Source organism: Medicago sativa, chromosome 6 (genome assembly GCF_051527215.1).
Source record: "Medicago sativa cultivar Bolivia chromosome 6, Bolivia_mono, whole genome shotgun sequence".
In the NCBI taxonomy this organism is placed as follows: Eukaryota; Viridiplantae; Streptophyta; class Magnoliopsida; order Fabales; family Fabaceae; genus Medicago; species Medicago sativa.
The window spans coordinates 94081472-94105735 of record NC_140754.1 but is presented as its reverse complement, the minus strand read 5'-3'; the positions used below and the strand labels follow the sequence as shown (position 1 = coordinate 94105735).

The 24264-nt window shown below is 34.6% G+C and overlaps 2 long non-coding RNA genes and 2 pseudogenes across 2 annotated transcripts in view; 1 reads left to right on the top strand and 3 right to left on the bottom strand.

The window, feature by feature from the left end:
* Positions 1-8141: 8141 nt before the first annotated feature.
* Positions 8142-24264, bottom strand: part of LOC146918378 (uncharacterized) — a 31115-nt gene continuing 14992 nt past the window's right edge. Inside the window, exon 4 of the long non-coding RNA XR_015016168.1 lies at positions 8142-8365. This is a non-coding gene — a long non-coding RNA (uncharacterized LOC146918378). The remainder of the gene's footprint in view (positions 8366-24264) is intronic.
* Positions 8925-11401, bottom strand: LOC146918381 (uncharacterized). Its single transcript, XR_015016169.1, has 2 exons — positions 10230-11401; positions 8925-10188 (listed from the first exon to the last, which is right to left on the bottom strand). It is a non-coding gene; the product is annotated as an uncharacterized LOC146918381 (long non-coding RNA).
* LOC146918380 (uncharacterized) lies at positions 12416-13396 on the bottom strand (annotated as a pseudogene).
* LOC146918379 (uncharacterized) lies at positions 15818-16783 on the top strand (annotated as a pseudogene).

Genomic DNA, 24264 nt, shown 5'->3' with positions numbered 1-24264 from the left:
ATTTTTTATTTTTGAATATATATATACAAAAATATAAAAGACAGAAATCCTAAATAATAACGTAATTACCAAATTGAAATGACTCAACAGTCCCCGGCAACGGCGCCAAAAACTTGATAGACGTTTGGCAAGTGCACCAAATACTATCGAAGTAGTAAAAATATCGATCCCACGAGGACTGTTTTTAATCTCAATAATTCAACTACGTTGTATTTTAGGATGTATAAAGGTTATTTTGATTTGCCACTAGGCAGTAGATTGGTTCGATTGCATAAAAGTAATTGCTGAAAATAAAATTGGTTTTTAAGAATAAGAGAGAGATGAGTTTAGGTCTTTCGAATCATCGATGTTCCCCTAATTGTTATGTTGCACCTATTCGTATGAATGATCTTCTAATCCCACAATAGTTAACAAAATAGTCCTAATCAATCCCTTGAGTTAGGACCCTCTTCTTAAACTACAGCCCCTAATCCCTTAGGTGGTCTAATAATCTTTGAAGGTTTAAAGCACGTTAACCTAATATCACTAATAAACGATTATCCATTCCTAGACTAACCATGTTTATTAGAACAATTCAATAGGTCTAAGTAGAAAGCTATGGTCAGTAGTCATTCATTCTCACTAAATCATATTTATATTTGATCAGGATATAAAAAGCATTAAGAACAATTGAATTGAATAAAGACTAAAATATCATTCACAATAAATAGAGTTTCACAACATCATATCTCAATTAGGGTTACAACGAATCATCTCAGACCTAACCTCTAATGAATTTAGCTACTCATAATAGTGTTTACAAATAACATAATCATTAGAGGTAATAAAACATACACAAAGTGGTTGGAAGATGAAGAAATCGTCCTCCGGGTCTTCCTTGCAGTTGCAAAATCGCACTTTGCTCTCTAGAATTCGTCACACTTGTTTTTGGAATAGACTTCAGCATAAATAGGCACAGAATATCACCCAAATCGTGTCACGTTTTAAGTAAATCGTGACACGTTTTCACCTTGTAGAGCAAGAAAACAAATTAGGGTTTCTCCAAATCGTGGCACGTTTTACCAATCGTGCCACGTTTTCAAATGTCGAACCAAACCTTTCTGAAGCTTCTCAAATTGTGTCACGTTTCATCCAAATCGTGACACGTTTTCATTCTTTGCTTTTTCTTAAGTTTTTCTGCTCTTTTGCTGCATAAGTCTCCTTGTGAACTCCATTTTTTTTTGCTAAAATACATCTAAAATTACGTAATGACAAGATGTCATCACAATCCACCAGAAGAATGAACAAATTGAACAAGATGATCTAGTAAGGAATCCAGATCAGCTGATGATATACCAATCCAAGATCTAACCATGCTCCATAAAAAGGGCGAAAATGAGACAAGAAAGGAACATGTGATGAGCCGTTTCCAATCCACCGCAGCCAGTTACCGAAAATTGAGAGTCATGAGAAATGATGTCACGCGTCACCAAATTATCCTTAGTCAGTAACCTGTTACGAATAAGTCTCCAAGCCAAAACAAAGACCTTTAGGAGAACCTGTTTGTGCCAAATTAAATCTGAAGTAGCTTCCACGTCGTGAGAGTCCTGACTAGTGAGCAAAGTATACGCACCCCTCACCGAGTAACCATCACAAAGGACATGCCTCCACAACTACTGATCTGTAATGTTAGACTTCAATATTTATTATAATACACATTTGGTTTTTTTTATACTTTAAATAATTTTTATTTGGCTACATTGTAATATTTTATAAGTTTTTCACATTAAACTATATGTAAATTTATCTACGAGGAATGCTATTTTAATTTTTTGGTGAGTCTTAAGGTTAAAGACACACTTCCATCATTGGACTGCTTCATCAAATTTTCAATCAAACTTTTGTTTTTTGAGAGGAAATCTTTTACAGATTCCACCATATCCACATTGTGATATTCTTCATCTCCTGAACAACTGAACATTGAATCCTATTTTTCATGAATTTCTTATCTTTTTAACAACTGCATATGAAGATCCCCTAAAAAAAAAAACCAAGTTCCATAAGAGTTCTCCAAATCTTCAGCTCTAAAAATGCCCTTTTCTCTCAAAAATTTTGAACCCTTACTTCAGAAACACGCCATACTTTTATAGGTTTCAATTTTGTCTCGTAAAATCGTGTCTGATTCCTTAATTTCATGCCCCGATTTAACATAAAATTCAAATTTCAAATTGGCACTCTCGGAAACCATGTCTCGATTGTAGCAAATTGTGGCACGATTTTTGTCGAATGAAAACTCTTGGAATTGGCAACAAAATCGTGCCCCCACGTACAAAATCGTGGCACGATTTTCATTTCCTTGTTTCCTATTTTTTGTGTTATCTTAGCTTCAGGACCATGCAAATTCCTCTATACTAAAAATACATAAAAACAACCACTAAAATCATATATAACCAGAACCTAGTGTCATCGAGTAGTAATGCTTTTAAATTATTATACAAGATAAGAAAAAGTTGGGCTTTGTTTGAGCGTTTGGAAGGGAGAGCTTTGGGGGATGGGAAATATATAAAAAAAAAAGGGACATATCTTTCACATTTTTTTGAAAGAGCAATTTTTTAGAAAATGATAAACTAATGCTTATGATCAATATATTTATAATTTTAAGAATACTATAACAACATAGATTTAATTTGAAAAATTCATATAAGCCCTCGAAAAATCCTCACACTCTCCCCCAATAAAATATTGGAGTGCCCCCAAATCAGATAGATTTTGTATTATGAATAAAAAAATCAGCCTCCAAATCCCTCTCCTCCCAATGTTTTCTATTTGTTTCACTTGCTTCTTACTTTTTTTCAAAACCTTCCCCACCCCTCCAAACTCCCAAACAAAGCCTTAGAGAAGTCATGAGCAACTCGCTTGAAGAGAAAACAAAACATATATATGTACCGTATTGTTCTATAAAAATTAAGGTTAAACTAATCTTTTAAGTCATGAGCAACTCACTTAAAACTTTTTATAAGTGCATCAGAATAATCTATCAAACGAGATTTTAACCAATTGATTGAGCTTAAATGGTCGATGAGCTCCCCTTAGAACAAATCGTTCGGGGAACCCGAATTCGATTCCTAATGGAATTAATTCTTGTCCAAACTTTACTCATTTATCGGCCAAACTCTGGATTACTTTGCCGCTTTCACCTAAGAATTAAAGAATTAACACCAAAAAAGAATAATCTATCAAAGAGACATTACTTCTACTATACAGATAGTAGTTCTCACTTGGACTTGGTCCAGATAGTTTGGCATTGATGCTTTAACTAGACAGTAGTTTGACAAGATGTTTTAACTGTTGACCATATGTTTTATTGTTGGTCCTTGGTACATATGATTGATTTTTAGATGAAGGAATCCATTGGATGAAATGTTGTACACATGCCTTAATCCAGACGATCCAGATGCTTTAGTTCAAAAAAATTGTGTTGAGCAATGATCTAGATGATTCGCTATGCTTTGTAACCTTGCGAATTTCGTTAGCTAAGTTTGAATCTAACACAACACATTTAACTTTTATTTAGTGAGAATGCTGAATACACAAAAATGGTGGACTAGATATATGAACAAAACTCTAGAAAAGAATGTATAAAAATGGTGGACCGACCTTTCTTCATGCTTGTGGTTTGAATGTTGGACTCATTCGGTTAATGTCTTAGATAGCTATTCAATTAGGATATGAAAGTTGTAAGGTAGGTGGAGAAATTAAAGAGTTAAGGTGAGTACAAAAAACCCAATATCAAATTGTCAATTGTCAAAATGTCAAAATATTAGTCATTGAAATTAACTAATCCCACATCGCCGGTTTGTAAGGCAATAGAGACTCAGTCGTTGAAATTAACTTTGAGGTTCTCTTTATATATTAGATTTTTGCAACAGTGTTTAATTGTTGTGTGTTTGTTTCGGTAATCTATCAATTTAGATAATATTCTATGGGAAAGATTATTCAAACAATAACACAACAATTTTACCTGTAAAATTAAGTGTAAACATTTATTAAACATAATTGACAGCCCAACTATGTTTTATGTATAAATATTAGTTATTGTTTGGTTGTTAATTTTAATTTTTATGGTTATTTTGGTGTTAATTAATATTAAAGATTATAAGTGAATGCATTTTTTAATTTTCCAATGATTTTGAATTTCTTGTCACTTTAGGCTGTGCCACATCAATGAATCATCAATGCATGCATAAGTTTTACAAATTGTACTAAATCATCCTAATCATCGTGTTTGAGTGTATTTGCATGAACATGATCATATTATCCACTGGGCTGTGCCACGTCAATGAATCATTCTTCCCACTCTCCAATATAAGGGTTGCATATATAATATCATCATGCATAAGTTTTACAAATTGTACTTCTAAATAACTATCCTATATCGTAGTGTTTGAGTGTATTTGCATGAACGTATATATTGTCACTATTTGCATGAACGTATATATCATCACACAAGTTTTCCATATAACAAGATGTATCCATGTTTTTAGCAACAAAAAAGACGATTATCCATGTTAAAGTGATTATAGTTAAATCCCAATATTCATTCTTCAGAACATGACTATATATCAATTTATTTATAGTACTATATTTTTACATTTATAATGATTGAGCCCAAAAATTTATTTTAGATTTTCTTCTAATAAAACCATGTGTTGGGAATAGGTCTTTATTTTACAAAATTTGCTCTTCTGTCCCAACATTCATTCTCTAGAACATGACTATATATCAATTTATCATCCTTATACTACTATATTTCTACATTTATAATGATTGAGCTCAAAAATTTATTTGTGATTATTCAACTGAATAATGGGTGTGTTTGTTTCAATTGAATAATCACAAATATTATTATAAACTAGTAAAGAACAATCAATGTTTGCTAATAGTCATCCATGCCAAATTTTCTGGACCAAATGTATTGTCTAGTAGAAAAAACATATGTCTCTAATAGATTATCATGATGCACGTATAAAAAAGTTTTACATCTAATAGTTCAATGGTTTTTTTTTTTTTTTAATAAAAGCAATACTCGACAATTTCCTTAATAAGAAAATGAGTGGTCAATAAGGGGGCCAGAAGAGAAAATTTATTAAAATAAAGACCTACTCCAACACATGGTTTTATTAGAAGAAAATCGAAAATAAATTTGTGAGCTAAATCATTATAAATGTAGAAATATAGTAGTATAAGGATGATAAATTGATATATAGTCATGTTCTAGAGAATGAATGTTGGGATTTAACTATAATCTCTTTAACATGGATTTAACTATGTTCTAGAGAATTGAATGCATTATTTTGAATGTCGAATTTTATACACTTATTTAAAGAAAAAAAAACTTCAAAAAAGACTTATAGTTTTTTTTTTTTTAACAAGCAAAAATGATATATATAACACTGACAAGCAATATCTTCAGCATAAGGTGTACCAAAGAGACCACGAAAAATTTACAAAGTTAGCACCTAAATACAAATACAAATCAGCCGATGCTCAAGGTCCACATGTGATCCTCTATAATTCGTCAATTTAGCCGGTCACCTTTTTTTCTTCTTTGTCAAACAATCATCGTTTATTTACTATGTATGAAAGTTGATTGGGTTTTATTTTGATTTTAATTAATGCACATCTTCTACGATCATAACAATTCTTGGAAATTACTTATTTGGGCACAGGTGTTTGGACACTAAATTTAAACACACTTACATAATTGAGAAAAGATAGAGAGAAAATTATTAAATATTTATTATTTAAATAATTAAATAAAATGTATTTTTGTGTGCGCACCTAAGTATTAAATGGTGTACTCAAAAACTTGTCATAAACAAGACTTTCCCGCAATTCTTATATGATTATAAGTCCAAATGTGTAGTGTTAAGACACACTAAATATATATGGTCTTATGACCATGTAAGACTTGCTCCTACCATCAAGCACTTTTAGTCAAAATCATTTACAACTTCTATATGCTGCTAGACGAGAGCCAACATCATATCATATTATTTAAAAGGCTCTTCATTCTGTTTCGATTACAGTCTAGTAGTTCTGCAACAGATTGTTGTTTTCATTAGATCCTTCATTGTCCATAGTTATCTTAGAAACAACTAGAGTCATGGACATTGACTAAGATCCCAGGATTGGCCTCATGTGCGTGCTTTGTGTGGTGGAAGGAAGCTATAGACCAAATGTTTGCTAATAAATTAATGAAACATCCAACAACATTGGCACTGTCACGCGATATCGTTTCAACTTTAAACGATATGTTAAAGCATGGATCGACAATGTCTCGATGCATGGATCAACGATATGTTAACTTATGGAAAAAATTTTGGTGCAGATAGTTTGGCATTGATGACTAGACGATTCAAGCTTGGGCTCACAACTAGATGATTTTACATTTGAACTTTGACAAGATATTTGATGCTTGGTGCGATTGATTGATCATTAAACAAAGTAATCCATTCAATGAATTGTTGTACAGATGCTTCAATCTAGACGAAAATGTTTGAACAATGATCCATATGCTTTAGACTTTAGTTCAGACGGATTGTTTTGAACAGTGATCAATTTTTTTTGCTTTACTTTAATGGTTCAAATAATTTGACTTTGGCTTGATGAACTTTGTCTAGAGCAATCATTGATAATGCTTCATAGCTTCTCCTTAGTGAACGCCATAGATGTGTGTTTCTTATTCATCCATACATTTTTCACACTTAATAATGCTATCAATAACCTTCTTAATTAAATCATATTTTCACTTATTTATGTAAAGCTTCTCTATTAGTAAACATGATTGATATATTGTTCATTATTTTATAATAATACTATGATTATTCAACTGAATAACACTTAGGTTTCCTAACTTGACTCTTAATTCTTGCTACTTGAAAATAGATAGTCATTAATATATCTTAGTTATCAACTTTAATCCTGCACATTGAGACACACAATTAATTAGTAGACAAATTGTCTTTTGTTTAGTTATCATCAGAACATCAACAATGAAATATCGTATTTGATTATAATGATTAAAATGAGAAAGAAATTAGAAAAGCAGGAGCACCTTGTTTGTTTTCACTTTTCAATAGTCCCACATCGCAAGTCTAAAAAACACTATGGAGGATATTTACCTATAAAAGTGCAGCGTATGACATTGCAGTAAGAACTAAGTTTTCTAATTGGTTGATGGTTGATTTTTGCAACCGTGTAAAATTTCTTTAATTATTGTTCAAAAGCCGGTTAGTGTGGAAGGAATTCTATTTGAAAGGCTTTTGAACAATGGTGATTAAAATTTTACTATTAAGCATGAGTGTAAACATTTATTTATTACATAGGGTGTTGTTAATTTACCCCCATTTAAAAATATTAAGATGTTGTAAATTAGTAAATTACTTCTATCTAAAATTATTAAGATGTAAGTTAGTAATTTACACCTATTTAATTATTTACACTTGTTTTTATAAATTTTATCAATTGTTTACATCTATCTCACTAATTTGCATCCACTTTCAACATTCTAAGATGTTTCGTAGCAAACAAATGACCTTAGTATATGTTTATGTTTTTGTTGTGAGTACTTGGATTTTTTGTATGTTTATTTTATGGAATTCTTTTACGTAAATTACGATTGGGAATACTTGATGTCTTTTTATTAACTCTAGTTATAATTTTATGCTTTTGCTGTCAAAAAAAAAATGTTTTCCAACTAAATGCTAGATCTGCGTAAAAAAAAAAAAAACTAATTGTTAGAGGTTAATAACGTAAAAAAAAAAAAAAACAGGTTTATTATTTTTTTTAAGAAAGCAAGTACATGTTTAATTTTATATTAGAAATAATAGTGATGTTCTCGTTAAAAAAAATAAAAAAGTTGTTAGGATGGAACAACAAACAAATGTGATATTTACAAATATTAAGGAAACATGTTTCTAATAATTTGTTTTAAAAAATAAAATAAAATGATATTTACAAATTTATCCTTTGCTTAAAACATGTTTTAAGTAGAGAATTGGTTTTTTTGTCAAGAAAAGAATGTCCTATTTGTAGAAAAAAAAAACAATGTCATGCATAAAAAAAAAAGGCAATTGGCTATTGTGGGTGAATTACTAGAAGTCGACCCTTAAAATTGAGGATCATGTTAAGGGCTCCTTTTAAATAGACAACATCAAATACAACCAAAATATCAACATCGTTAAAAATGAAAAGAAAAATTAACGAACAAACTCACAACATTCAAGTTAGTAGCATGTCATAAAAAATGCTTACAAATGATATGATAACCCGAATACGCATTTCTTCGAATATACATTGTTGACGTCCAAGTCATTAATTTGATCTGTTATTGATTGAAATTAATCTTTCAATATAAACAAAACGAACACCACACCAAAAGGGAAAAGCAAACAATGTCACATTAAGACTACGAATATCTGGTTATGTGATCATTCAATATTAACCAAAGATCTGATTAAAATACAAAGAATTTAAGATTACATAATTTACATTTATGAAATCTATGTGTTTTTTTTTTTTTGCAGAGACTATTCTCAAACCTCACTTAAATCACATGGGTTATTTAAGGTAATAACCTTTTCATTTTTATAAATGAAGTCACATAAAATTTTTTGGCAGGTCAAGGACCACCTACATAATTTCCTTCCACTTCCTTTAAAAATAATAATAACTTGCTTGCTTCCACTTGACCGGTTGGTTTGAATATCGGCTATATCTATTGGTTTAATTAGCTATCTCAAACTTTGATAAACAAGCAAAAATGGAATTCAATAACTCTCTTCACAATGACTCCATCTCTAAACCCTTCTCAGTCATGGTATGTCTATATAGATTCTCAGTCATGGTATGTCTATATAGATATTTTATTTTATTTTTGTTAATTTTTTAATCCAATTTCTTTTAGATCTTTATTTAGAAATTCATGCTTTCCTAAATTTAGGTAATAATAAAAAAAATTTGTTTGTTTTCCTTTTTCTCAAAGTGCTTGTTGTTGACTTGTTGCAGTCACTTGCAACTTTTATGTTTAGGTCAGTGCTTAGGCTTCTTACATCTTTAATTGGTGAGCATGCCACTTCAATTCCAACATTGCTAGTAGTCTTGCACAAAATAAATGTTTATTCTAAAATAAATTTTTATTTGTGATTGTACCAGAAGAAAATATTTGTGAATTTGAGTAGGGGTGTAACATATTGGTTATTTAGGGGAGAAAAATGCGAACCAGGGAAAAATAGTTGGTTTGATTTTTTCAATATTTTACAATAAAATCTAAACTAAACCGGTAAAAAAAACATAGTAGATTTGATTTGGTTCAATTGGGAGTAGTTTAATTAAAAAAAATTAAGTAAACCATTTTGAAAAGAATTTCTTCAAATACTATAGATTTGGTTATTGTTAACACAAGTACATACACCACAATAAGAAAAATAATACATACCTCAAAAAAAAAAAATACATAATAACCTGAATACAAAATATTTTTGAAATAATGAAGTGTGAAATAAAATCGATAGCAATACAATTTAATACTTTGATTCAGATTTTCCGTAATCAATTTTGAATGACGTGAAATCGATACCAAAATCAAAAGAGACAAAGTTTGATTGAGTTTGTTCGGCTTGAACCCAAACACGAAACAAAACATATCAATTTGATTTGTTTGGATTGAATCTTCAAATTCATATTGGATCATTGGTTTGATCTGATCTCCGCCATAAATTCGAGACTATCAATGATGATGTATACAAGATAACCTCGTTAAGCCGGTGAAATAGGACATGTTCGTGCTAATGCCAAAGGACATTAAGATCAGTGACAATCATAAAAGCTCTCAAACTCAAATTTTGGCCAAAATCCTAATTCACATTTCCTCTCTATCATAATTGCTTCAGTTTGATTTTCATTTTGTCTAATTTTTTGCTTTGTTTTACAGGGTTTCATTTTTTTTATTCTTTATTTTAATTTCAGGAATTAAATTTATTTCTTGTTTCATTTTTCATATTTTATTATATTTTGTATATTGTTTTAAGGATTAAATATTCAAATTTTGTTTTTCTAGTCTTTTTTTTAAAAAAAATCATCAAGTTTTAATCCCCAAATATTTTCCGTCACTATTTTGTCCATACTTTTAGTACATTATAGAAATACCTCTTGCTTGTACCAAAAAAAAAAAAAAAAGAAAGAAATACCTCTTGCAAGAAAAAAAAAATGTTAACAAAGGTTGAATTAAACATAAATTTTTAAGTTATTAACGCTTAAAAACACGAGCAAATTGTCATATTGTTCGACTCTTCATCAAAGATAGGGGAGTACCAATACCTCAAGTGCCGGAAATCAATTTTTGAGGCATCCAATACTCTTGAGGGAGGCTATGTATTCGTATCCATCACTGAGCATTTGTGTTTTGAGATCATAGGGTTTAAAATTCTTTATTCGCTTGAATAAATGAAGGATTTCAAGCTTCAAGCACCATGCTCCCATGCTTAAAACCCTATGTGGATCTTCACGATTTTGAAAAGAAAATAAAATGGTTTTATTGAAGGTACAAGAAAGAAACTAATGATATTTTTCCTGATCCCATCATACAAAAACAAAATTTAATCATGCACTAGTCTTCACTCCAATCTTTCATTTAGCTTTGGTCTCTTAAGACACAACAACAAATTTCCCTACATAGCTATTAATACTCCTAGAGACCAAAATGGTGAATTACACAAATATCAAAATATAATTAAAAGAGGATTTTACAATATTACCAAGTTATCCCCAAATAATCTTCTTTTTGTTATAATATTTCAAAATAAAATAAAAAAATGGAAGAAAAAAAACTTAGGTATTGTCATCGATAAACTTTTCCTACTAAAATACTCGAGGTAATGTCACGACAATGCATATATATAGTAAAAGTATAAGAGGTAGATTATGTTATATTTATAGTTTTTCTTTTAGCACAATGCTATTGGTACTCCCCTATATTTCGATATTTATAGTATCAAAAAAATAATATCAACCCATAAAAAAAAAAAAAAAATATCAATCATAACATTTTGCTTCAACGTTATCTTTTTCTTTTATTTATTTATTTATTTTTTGTAAGTAGCCTAGTGGCTATAATTCACCTTTTTCAAGGTGAATAAGTGGGGTGTCCGGGGTTCGAACCCCGGCCCTGCATATAATAATGTATGTCCCTACCAACTGAGTTATGCTCACGGGGAGTCCTTTTCTTTTATTATTATATTACAAACAATTATTATATTACAAACAAAATAATATTTCGTCAAAAAAATAACCAAAATAATATGAATTGTGGACGTCTAATTTGGATATGATCCAAATGTGAACCTATTATTTTTATTAAATTTAATTACTCCCTCCGGTCACTATTATAAGCAAAATTTCACTTTTTAGATACATTGAATAATTAATGTATCTAGTCTATAATAAAGGCTAGATACATTAATTATTCAATGTATCTAAAAAGTGAAATTTTGCTTATAATAGTGACCGGAGGGAGTAAAAGATTATATTTGTTCTCCATTTTATCTATTATTAAAATATTTTTACTAAAAATAGTAACGGTGCATCTTTGAACAAATTTCGAGAGTTCCATATTAAAAACATCCTTAAATTATATAGCTAACACTACATACAAGATGTTCTTATTGTATAGCTAGTGTTTGGGTTAATTATAAGTTTTTGATCAATGTGAGTTTTATATGTTCTTATTGTATAGCTAGTGTTTGCGTTGGTTACAACATTCTTATTCTTATTCTTATGATAGTGAGTGATATAACGTTCTAATCATAAATTTATATAAAACCTAACATTGAACAAGGAAGTAGAAATGATATAGTGCTTGGTACAAAATTTACATTAAAATTATAAGGTTCCCAAAGAGAAAAATATCGTGTTCAGAGCAAATTAGGTATAGACCTACATGCAAGTAAAATTCAACTGGTTTATGCCTACACACTCACCTGCTCGTTACCTCTCAATTCCTGTGATGACTCCCTTTATCGAAATTTGTTTTTTTCTGCCCTACTTTATGTCAAAAAACACAAAAATACCCTACTTTTTCGGAAAATTACAGAAATACCCTATATTTTCAGGTGTCTCTGGTACCACTCCACTTGGAGTTGCGGAGTACCCTAAAAAGTGATGAAATTCGTCTTTATTGTACCCCTCTACTTGGAGTTGCGGGGTACTTTCTTAATTTTTTTTTTTTTGAATTTTTTTAATACCACGCAAGTCAAGCTTGCGTCCTATATATTGGTTTTTTTTTAAAATTTTTAAATACCCCTCTACTTGGAGTAGAGTGGTATAATAAGGACAAAAAAATTTGAAGCATCACGTTGTATAATGCATGCATAAAAAATAATAATAATAACTTAATTTAAAAAAACTAATTAAAATTATATAACAAATAAAATACCATAAAATCTACAATTATTATAAATGCCCTGCTGTCCCACACCCTCGTCTTCGACGATGTCTTCCGCGATTTACTTTAGGGTCATGTTGGTCTTCGTCATTGTTTTTTTTTTGAAGATGGTCATCGTCATTGTTATCTGTAGTTGATTGTATCTGACTACCATAACCCAACGACAACGACACATCGTGTTCCCTTGTTGGTCATCCCATATCCAGAAATTGTTCATTGGAATTCAATGAAGCCGGAGAGAAGTGAGATAGTAGGTTTGTTGGTGTTGGTGGGTTGTTGTAGTTTTGGTTGATGTGCATTGGGTATTGTGGGTTGTTGTGGGGGGGTAATTGGTGTTGGACGGTCCAGCTTGGTTTGGGTCATTATAGGAGAAGTAGTTGTTGTTGGACGTGCTACCTTGGTTTGCGTCATTGTAACCAAAATTTGACATTGAATTTTGTTGGTAAGTTGACTGATAATAAGGCTCATATGCATTTCTCGGAGTGGTATATGGTGGTGGTTGGATGATATTTTGTTGGGGGTGTCGAGAAATTCATACACTACAGAACCATGAATGTTTTGTGTTGTATGTGGTTGGGATTGATGATCTTGTAGTTGAGAAAAGATTTCATGATCCCAAAAATCATCATGAATTGGTGGTTGGTCGTTGTGAATTTCAGGTTCATGCTCCGGTTGTTCTTCTTCATCTGGATATGAATCTGATGGTTTTGTGTCAATTGAAATCTGTAGACGTGGGTTGCATGTGGTTGTCAACCACTCAATATACGCATGAGTATGGGTGAGTGTTCTTGGCCGCATGCGAGGGAGAGTATAACGATGTCGATTGTCCCAATGTTGGCTCTCTTGTGGAAAGCGAAAATCATTTGATTCGTACCACGTCTTGTACCGTTTGTCCAACACATGGAATTCCCGCATGTCTTTTGGGGCCCCCGGTATTTCTTGTGGCAAACCAAATTGGAGTCTGACCCTATCAGTTGGATGTCATTCTACCTTGTCAAAATATATAAGGTAAGTTGTTGCAGTCCAATCCCAATAGTCATCAGGCACATTGTGTGGAACTTTCTTGTATGGTCTCCATTTAAACTGACACAAACAAAAGAGAAGATTTAGTGTACGTTTAACAATTTTGATATATATATATATATATATATATATATATATATATATATATATAAACGAATAATTTAAAAATCAAGGGTATATTACACGATGTTCAAGTATGTCATCAAACTGTTTTCTGTAAGATATAGTGTCGTGGCTTGAATTCTCGTAGTATCTTGAACCTACTCCTGTCCATCTAACGAATGATATTAAAAAATTAGTAACTAATTTACCATATAATAATATTAATAAGAAGTGAGAATATGCGAGGGAATTAATTAAAAAAATGTAGTGACCATGTTTACTTTAATCCTAGCGGCCACTTGAGTGGTTTGTCATTTCTCGGAGCGATATGACTCAACCGACAATATCCCCAAACTTGTACGAGAAAATGACATCCAGCAAGAGCTTTTATGTTTGGGCGTGACGCCTCACACAAGCCACGATAAAGGTAAGCCAAAACTGCTGATCCCCAACTATATTTTCTTGTTTCATTAAAATCCCTTAACAAATACAACCAAGAGTTGTGCACAAATAATCCAGTTGTATTTGGAAACAAGAACCCTCCAATGAGGTATAGTAGGTACCTCCTAGTGTGTTGTATTTTTACCTCCGGAGGCGATTGTTCATTGAAGTCATTATCAACCAGATTTTCCTTTAACCACGCCAACGAGAGAGTAACACCATCAGTTTTGTGTGCTGGAGGAGTTATTCCCATCAGTTGAGCACAATTATTCCACGAAAGATTTGGAGGACCCGTAACAATTTGTCCTCCAAAAGGTGAGCCAAGTAACATATATACATCTTCTAAAGTGATTGTACATTCACCCGTTCGAAAATGAAAAGTATGTGTTTCGGATCGCCATCTTTCTACAAGAGCGGTTATGATATGCATGTCAATTTGGTAACGCCCTACTTGCACTATTTGAGTAACCTCAAAAAATCCAGCTTGACGTAGATAATCGTCAATAAAACGACTTGGTTGTTGGTGTTGTCGTGTACAGTGTTCTTTGTTGACGTAGATATATGTTACTGTCTTGGTTTTTTATAACAAAGAACACTGTACACGACAACACCAACAACCAAGTCGTTTTATTGACGATTATCTACGTCAAGCTGGATTTTTTGAGGTTACTCAAATTGGGCAAGTAGGGCGTTACCAAATTGACAGGCATATCATAACCGCTCTTGTAGAAAGATGGCGATCCGAGACACATACTTTTCATTTTCGAACGGGTGAATGTACAATCACTTTAGAAGATGTATATATGTTACTTGGCTCACCTTTTGGAGGACAAATTGTTACGGGTCCTCCAAATATTTTCGTGGAATAATTGTGCTCAACTGATGGGAATAACTCCTCCAGCACACAAAACTGATGGTTTTACTCTCTCGTTGGCGTGGTTAAAGGAAAATTTGGTTGATAATGACTTCAATGAACAATTGCCTCCGGAGGTAAAAATACAACACACTAGGAGGTACCTACTATACCTCATTGGAGGGTTCTTGTTTCCAAATACAACTGGATTATTTGTGCACAACTCTTGGTTGTATTTGTTAAGGGATTTTAATGAAACAAGAAAATATAGTTGGGGATCGGCAGTTTTGGCTTACCTTTATCGTGGCTTGTGTGAGGCGTCACGCCCAAACATAAAAGCTCTTATTGGATGTCATTTTCTCATACAAGTTTGGGGATATTGTCGGTTGATTCATATCGCTCCGAGAAATGACAAACCACTCGAGTGGCCGCTAGGATTAAAGTAAGCATGGTCACTATATTTTTTTAATTAATTCCCTCGCATATTCTCACTTCTTATTAATATTATTATATGGTAAATTAGTTACTAATTTTTTAATATCATTTGTTTGATGGACAAGAGTAGGTTCAAGATACTACGAGAATCCAAGCAATGACACTATATCTTACAGAAAACAGTTTGATGACATACTTGAACATCATGTAATATACCCTTGATTTTTAAATTATTCGTTTATATATATATATATATATATATATATATCAAAATTGTTGAACGTACTCTAAATCTTCTCTTTTGTTTGTGCCAGTTTAGATGGAGACCATATAAGAAAGTTCCACACAATGTGCCTGATGACTATTGGGATTGGACTGCAACAACTTACCTTATATGTTTTGACAAGGTAGAATGGTATCCAACTGATAGGGTCAGGCTCCAATTTGGTTTGCCACAAGAAATACCGGGGGCCCCAAAAGACATGCGGGAATTCCATGTGTTGGACAAACGGTACAAGACGTGGTACGAATCAAATGGTTTTCGCTTTCCACAAGAAAGCCAACATTTGGACAATCGACATCGTTATACTCTCCCTCGCACGCGGCCAAGAACACTCACCCATGCTCATGCGTATATTGTGTGGTTGACAACCACATGCAACCCACGTCTACGGATTTCAATTGACACAAAACCATCAGATTTAGATCTAGATGAAGAAGAACACCCGTAGCATGAACCTGAAATTCACAACGACCAACCACCAATTCATGATGATTTTTGGGATCATAAAATTTTTTCTCAACTACAAGATCATCAATCCCAACCACATACAACACAAAACATTCATGGTTCTGTAATGTATGAATTTCTCGACACCCCGAACAAAATATCATCCAACCATCACCGTATACCACTCCGAGAAATGCATATAAGCTTTATTATCAGTCAACTTACCAACAAAATTCAATGTCAAACTTTGGTTATAATGACCCAAACCAAGGTAGCACGTTCAACAACAACTATTTCTCCTATAATGACCCGAACCAAGCTGGACCATCCAACACCAATTACCCCCTACAACAACCCACAATACCCAATGTACACCAACCAAAACTACAACAACCCACCAACACCAACAAACCTACTATCTCACTTCTCACCGGCTTCATTGATCTCCAATGAACAATTTCTGGATATGGGATGGCCAACATAGGAACACAATGTGTCGTTGTGGTTGGGTTATGGTAGTCAGATACAATCAATTACAGATAACAATGACGAAGACCAACATGACCCTCAAGTAAATCGCGGAAGACATCGTCGAAGACGAGGGTGTGGTGTAACAGCCCGATTTTTCGCTAGATTGATTTTATTTATTATTTATGTGTGCTATATGTGCTCTTATGTGATTATTGCCTCTGTGTGTATTTTTGGTTGGGAATCGTAGAATTCGGTGTTAGAAGGGTATTTTTGTCATTTTGGACTTAGGGGCATTTTGGTCATTTTGAGAGTAGGGGTAATTTTGTAACTTTGCAGAAAGTTATTTTTAGTGTTTAGTGAGAGTTATTATTTTACCAAGTTACTGGAGGGTGTAGTAATTATTTTATTTCCCGTTAAGTAACCGTTAGTGTTATATTTTACCGGTAAGTGAGTAGTAACATTTTTGAGGTTGAAATAGAAATGGGTTAGGCCCATTAAGGTTTGTGAGATAAGCCCAATTAAGTGAGCCTATATAAACTAATGTTAGTGAAGAGATTGGGTTACAAACATTTTCATTTCATTTTTCATTTGAGAAGAGAAGAGATAGAGGCTAGAGGGAAGAACAAGAACAAGGGTTAGAGGCAAGGGGGATTCATCATCTAGGAGCTAAATTGAAGCTTGGGTTAGAGAATCTTGGTGCTAGAGGTAAGAGGGTTAGGTTTCAACTATAATTCCTAACTTTTTCTTTTTACCCATTTTATGAAATTGATGAATTGAACTTAATTGATTGCAAATTCATGTTCATGTTTTGATGCAATGTTTGAGTATGTAATTTGAATGTTAATTGAGTTGATGGTGAGGAAATTACATGCTGAAATTGTGGTTATATGTATGCTTTGCATTTTTGTCCAAAAATGATGATATGAGGTGTTGTTGTGATGAATTGTTGATGAACTCATGATGGTTAATTGCTGTTGTTGTTGAAAGATGATGTTGTTGATGATTGAAACCTTGGGTAATCATAATGGTGAAGTTTGCTATGAACTTGTGTTGTTTTTGAAGTTTGATGAAAAATGGGTCAAATGATGATTTTTGTTAAGAGAATGTTTTGGGACAACTTTGATATGGATTTGTGTGTCTTTTCATGTTTAGAAATGTTTGGATAAACCTTGGAATCAAATTTGGGCATTGGGGAGTCAAAATTGGAGTTTTGGGGTGAAAATGACTCTTTTTCCCGAGACTGGACTGTCATAACTCGCAGCTGCGAGCAAGCTTACTCGCAACGGCGAGTAACTGGTAACTCGCAATGGCGAGTAGACCTACTCGCAGTGGCGAGTTGTACAGAACAGGATCCCTGTTTTGCATTCTTGCATCTTTTTCCCTCGTTTCAGTCGAGAACTGGTTTTCGGTACAAACATGAAAGTTGTAGATAATATTTTTAGCTTTCTAAAGGCGTTGGTTTGACTTGAATATGATATTTAGTTTTCAAGTTATGGGGAAAATACTCTTGAAAAGTTTTGTCGAAAAATCCCTCATAACTAGTTCTAAGTCGACCCAATCCTTGTGGAATGTTCTTAATCTTTGAAACTTGATTTTTTATGAGTTCAAATATGGCGGTTAAACTGTGATGTAGCGAACCTACTTGTTTTTCTTTGAAAATGGAAATTTTTGTGAAAAACGGTCAAGTGAGACGAACTTAGGAATTTTTGGTAATCCTCCATACGTGGCCGATGAAATGTTATGTAACCTCTACTGCATGTATAAGTAAATTGTGAGGGTACATGACATAGGCAATTGAGCTTGTAGAATTGGTTTTGGTTCATAACCTCTAATTATCTTATGTTGTGACTTTGAGAGACGAACTTTGTTGAATATGACCTTATGAGCTAATTGTCTTGTGAATCCTTATTGTTGGTGTATATCTTATGTGAAGATGATTGGTGGTGTATGTATATATGTTAAGAGGTGGTGAATTGTTGTTGTTTGCATATATACAAATATTGGTGATGTTGAGGTGAATTGTTTGTGTGAACATATGCATTGTAGTTGAGTCATATGTTCATGCATACATGACTGATGGTGGTGGATTTTATATCCAATTGAGGTGATTACGATGTTTTTGTTGCATCGAAGGTGACGACCTTAAGGTGTTTTGGTACCACATGCATCTAGATGAGTCTAGAAGCCATTGCATAAACTGTTGGTGGATTGAATTGCATTAAGATGTGTTTGATGGTTGATTTTTGCTAATTGTAATTGCGGATTGAATTGTTAATTGTTGATTGACAAGGTGAAGTTGTGATATCTGTATGATACACTTGTTGAGTTGAGCTTGGAATGATGGTAATGAATTATATGAAGGTTGTGAATGCTTGTGAATACATGTTTGAATTGTTATTCTTAAATATATTATTTCACTTCCAATGTTCTTATTTAAATCTTATATGGATTATGATGATGTAATGCTAACCCTCAGTGGTTTACCACCTACCTTTCTGTATGGACGGGTAGATGGAGTGCAGGATGCTTAGTTTGTTTGCTTGATGATGCCGAGGAGTGGAGTTCCTCTTTTTATGCAAGTGTCTAGATTAGGGCTCTGATCTAGGTAGTGCTTGCATGTTGGTTTTTATTTTTGGACTATGTATTTTGGAGTTGAGATGTTATTTGTTATTTGAGAATTGGAGAATACAATTGCATTTTGTTGAGATCTGGAGATGTTTTATGAATTATATGTATGTTCCGCTGCTATGTTGTGTAACATGATCTTTATGCATGTATTTTTGTGGTTTGATTCGAAGACGTAGCATCTATTTCTAGAATATGTTTGTATATTCGCGCGTTTTACCGCATATTAGAAATAGGGTGTTACAAGTTGGTATTAGAGTCGTGGTCAGTCTTGTCCAGACTAGTAGACTAGTGTTTGTTGATACTCCCTGTTAGTATGTGAATAGTAATGAGTTACCTTCGGTACTTGTTCTTGTGTTGTTGTGCTGTTGTTCTTATCTGTTGGTTGGTTTTATGTAGAAGTGGGATGGCTGGTGGTAGAGATGATGCGGCGATTGCTCAGGCTTTAGCTTCGATGGCTCAGGTGTTGGCTCAGGCAAATGAGCAGGCGGCAGTTGGTCATCGTGATCCTGGTGAGGCTGAGGAGCGGAGGTTGGATCGTTTCTTGCGAAACAGTCTGCCGACGTTCAAGGGTAGGTATGATCCGGACGGAGCTCAGAGTTGGGTGCAAGTCATGGAGAGGATCTTTCGTGCTATGGTGACTAGTGAGGATCAGAAGGTCAGGTTGGCTACTCATATGCTTGCTGAGGAGGCTGAGTATTGGTGGACCAATGCTAAGGGGAGGCTTGAGGCTGGTGGAGTTGTGACTTGGGCTAGGTTCAAGACTGAGTTTTTGAGGAAGTACTTTCCTGAGGATTTGAGGACTAAGAAGGAAGTGGAGTTCTTGAACTTGAAGCAAGAGAACCGTTCAGTGGCTGAGTATGCGGCAAAGTTTGAGGAGCTTTCGAGGTTTTGTCCGTACATCAATGTTGAGGATGCTATGGTTTCCAAGTCTGTTAAGTTTGAAAGCGGTTTGAGGCCCGACATCTACCAGTATATATGTATTCAGGAGATCCGTGATTTTGATACTTTGATGCATAAGTGTCGTATGTTTGATGAAGCTGGGAAGGTCAAGGTGAACCACTACAAGGCTCAGAATGAGAAGAAAGGAAATGGGCATGGATTTGGGAAGCCGTACAACAAGGACAAAGGCAAGAAGAGAGAATCTGGTTGAGGCTCTAAGGTGAATGTTGCTGAGGTGAGGTGCTACAAGTGTGGCACATTAGGTCAGTTTGCTAATGATTGCAAGAGTGGTGAGAAATGCTACAAGTGTGGGGAAGCAGGTCATAAGGCGTTTGAGTGCAAGAAGGAGATCACTTGCTACAATTGTGGTGAGAAGGGGCATATCAGTACTAAGTGTACCAAGCCGAAGAAGGCGGCGGGAAAAGTGTTTGCATTGAATGCGGAAGAGGTGGAGCATCCGGATAATCTCAACCGAGGTATGTGTTTTATAAATAGTACTCCTTTGATTGCAATTATTGATACTGGTGCTACTCATTCTTTTATCGCGGTTAGTTGTGTTGAGCGTTTGGGTTTGGTTGTGACTTCGTTGTCTCGTGGGATGGTTATCGATACCCCAGCTAGTGGTTCGGTGACTACTTCTTTAGTGTGTGTTAAGTGTCCTGTTAGTTTTGGCAATGTTGATTTTGAGTTGGATCTTGTGCGTCTTCCGTTGAAGCATATGGACGTGATTTTTGGTATGGATTGGATGTTGACTTTTGATGTTAACATTAATTGTTTCACCAAGAGTGTAACGTTTTCTAAGCCAGTAGCTGAGGAAGGTGGTAAGTTCTTGACCGCGGAGCAAGTGAAGAAGTCCTTGGATGGCGAAGCTAGTGTGTTCATGATGTTTGCTTCCTTGAAGGAAAGTAGTGAGAAAGGTGTTGGTGATTTGCCGGTAGTGCAAGAGTTTTCAGAAATTTTTCCGGACGACATTATCGAGTTACCGCCGGAGAGGGAAGTTGAGTTTGCAATTGATTTGGTGCCAGGAACGAGTCCTATTTCGATTGCGCCGTATCGGATGTCTGCATCAGAGTTGGGTGAGTTGAAGAAGCAGTTGGAAGAGTTGCTCGAGAAGCAGTTTATTAGGCCAAGTGTTTCTTCGTGGGGTGCTCTTGTGTTGTTGGTTAAGAAGAAAGATGGAAGTATGAGGTTGTGTGTGGATTATCGACAGTTGAATAAAGTGACGATTAAGAATCGGTATCCGCTTCCGAGGATTGATGATTTGATGGATCAGTTGGTTGGTGCAAAAGTGTTCAGCAAGATTGATTTGAGATCAAGATATCATCAGAGTAGAGTAAAAGCGGAAGATATATCCAAAACTGCGTTCAGAACGAGGTATGGACACTATGAGTATTCTGTGATGCCATTTGGAGTGTCTAATGTGCCAGGTGTCTTCATGGAATATATGAATAGAATATTTCATCCTTTTCTGGATCGTTTTGTGGTGGTGTTTAGAGATGATATTTTGGTGCATTCGAAGTCGGAGGAAGAGCATGCCGAGCATTTGAGGATTGTGTTGGGAGTGTTGAAGGAGAAAAGGTTGTTTGCTAAGTTGTCGAAATGTGTGTTTTGGTTGCGGGAAGTGAGTTTCCTTGGTCATGTGATTTCTAAAGGTGGTATTTTCGTGGATCCATCTAAGGTTGATGCAGTGTTGCAGTGGGAATCACCTAAGTCTGTTTTTGAAGTTAGAAGCTTTCTTGGATTAGCAGGGTATTATCGGAGGTTCATTGAGGGATTCTCTAAGTTGGCGTTGCTATTGATGCAGTTGACTCGGAAAGGACAAGCTTATGTTTGGGATGCTAAGTGCGAGAAGAGTTTCCAAGAGTTGAAGAAGAGGTTGACTTCAGCTCCAGTGTTGATTTTGCCGAATCCGAAGGAATCGTTTGTCGTGTATTGTGATGCTTCTAAGATGGGTCTTGGTGGTGTGCTTATGCAGAATCGTCAGGTTGTGGCTTATGCTTCAAGGCAGTTGAAAGTGCATGAGAAGAATTATCTGACTCACGATTTGGAATTAGCAGTTGTTGTGTATGTGTTGAAGATTTGGAGGCATTATTTGTATGGTTCTAAGTTTGAAGTGTTCAGTGATCATAAGAGTTTGAAGTACTTGTTTGACCAGAAGGAGTTGAATATGAGGCATAGAAGATGGTTGGAATATCTTAAGGATTTCGATTTTCAGTTGAGTTATCATCCTGGGAAGGCAAATGTTGTTGCTGATGCTTTAAGTAGGAAGTCGTTGCATATGTCTTCTTTGATGGTTAAAGAGTTAGAGTTGATAGAGCAGTTCTGAGATTTGAGTTTGGTTAGTGAGTTGACACCGGAGGGTGTGAGACTTGGAATGTTGAAGCTGACGAGTAATATTTTGGAAGAGATCAAGAATGGTCAGAAGAAAGATTTGGAAATTGTAGATCGAGTGGTGTTGGTTAACCAAGGTAAGGGTGGAGACTTCAGGTTGGGTGAGAACGGTGTTTTGATGTTTCGTGATCGTGTTTGTGTACTAGATATTCTTGAGCTTAAGAGAAGGATTTTGGAGGATATAGGAGTAGTTTGAATATTCATCCGGGAGCGACTAAGATGTATCAGGATTTGAAGAGGTTGTTCTGGTGGCCTGGAATGAAGAAAGACATCGCGGGATTTGTGTATGCTTGTTTGGTTTGTCAGAAGTCTAAGATTGAACATCAGAAGCCGTCAGGTTTGATGCAACCGTTGTTTGTGCTAGAGTGGAAGTGGGATAGTATCTCTATGGATTTTGTTGGAGCTTTGCCGAAGACTGTTAAGGGTTTTGATTCTATTTGGGTGATTGTTGATCGGTTGACGAAGTCGGCACATTTTGTTCCTATTAAGACCGGTATGTCTGTGGCGATGTTGGCTGAGATCTACATTGAACAAATTGTTAGATTGCATGGTGTTCCTTCTAGTATTGTGTCGGATCGGGATCCGAGGTTTACTTCTAAGTTTTGGGAGAGTTTGCAAGATGCTTTGGGGAATAAGTTGAGGTTGAGTTCCGCTTATCATCCCCAGACTGATGTTCAGACGGAGAGGACTATTCAGAGTTTGGAAGATTTGTTGAGAGCTTGTGTGTTGGAGCAAGGTGTCAGTTAGATTGAATGTTTATCGTTGATTGAGTTCACTTACAACAAGAGTTTTCATTCTAGTATCGGAATGGCACCGTTTGAAGCCTTGTATGGTCAGAGGTGTAGGACTCCTTTGTATTGGCATGAGTCTAGAGAGAGTGCTTTGTTAGGACCGGATGTTGTGCAAGAAACTACGGAAAAGGTTAAGATGATCCAAGAGAAGATGAGAGCGTCTCAGAGTAGGCAGAAGAGTTATCATGATAAGAGGAGGAAGGACATTGAGTTTCAGGTTGGTGATCGTGTGCTTTTTGAGAGTGAATCCTGTAACTGGTGTTGGTCGTGCTTTGAAGTGTCGGAAGTTGACTCCTCGTTTTGTTGGACTGTTTGAGATTGTTGAGAAGGTTGGGGTTGTAGCGTATCGGATTGCGTTACCGCCATCTTTGTCGAATCTTCATGATGTGTTTCATGTGTCTCAGCTGCGGAAGTATGTGTATGATGCGTCTCATGTGATTCAAGTGGATGATTTGGAAGTAAGAGATAATTTGACCGTTGAGACTTGGCCAGTTAGGATTGAGGACCGTGAAGTGAAGCGTTTGCGTGGCAAGGAGATCGTTTTGGTTAAAGTGATTTGGGTTGGACCGACTGGTGAGAGTGCCACTTGGGAATCAGATAGTAGGATGAGGGTTGCGTACCCGGAGTTGTTTCCTTCAGGTGTTTGCCCCATATACGTTTTTGTAACGGATGATAACGGTAGCGACTAAAATCAAAACATTTGCATCTTACATGGTTTGTTTTAGAACAAAAAAAGATACATGGACGAAAACCAAAAACACACGAACTTATGAGGACTATTTAACTATTTAAGTCAAAAATTATTTATATTATCATATAATGTATAGTAACTTAAATAAATCATTTTTTTATTATTATCATCAGATGTTTAAAGTAAATATTATACTTAAAGTATGCTACATTCAACAAAGATCTTATGTTTGACTGATTGAAAAGAAATTAACTAATAATTACTCATATCATATCCTCAAACAAATTT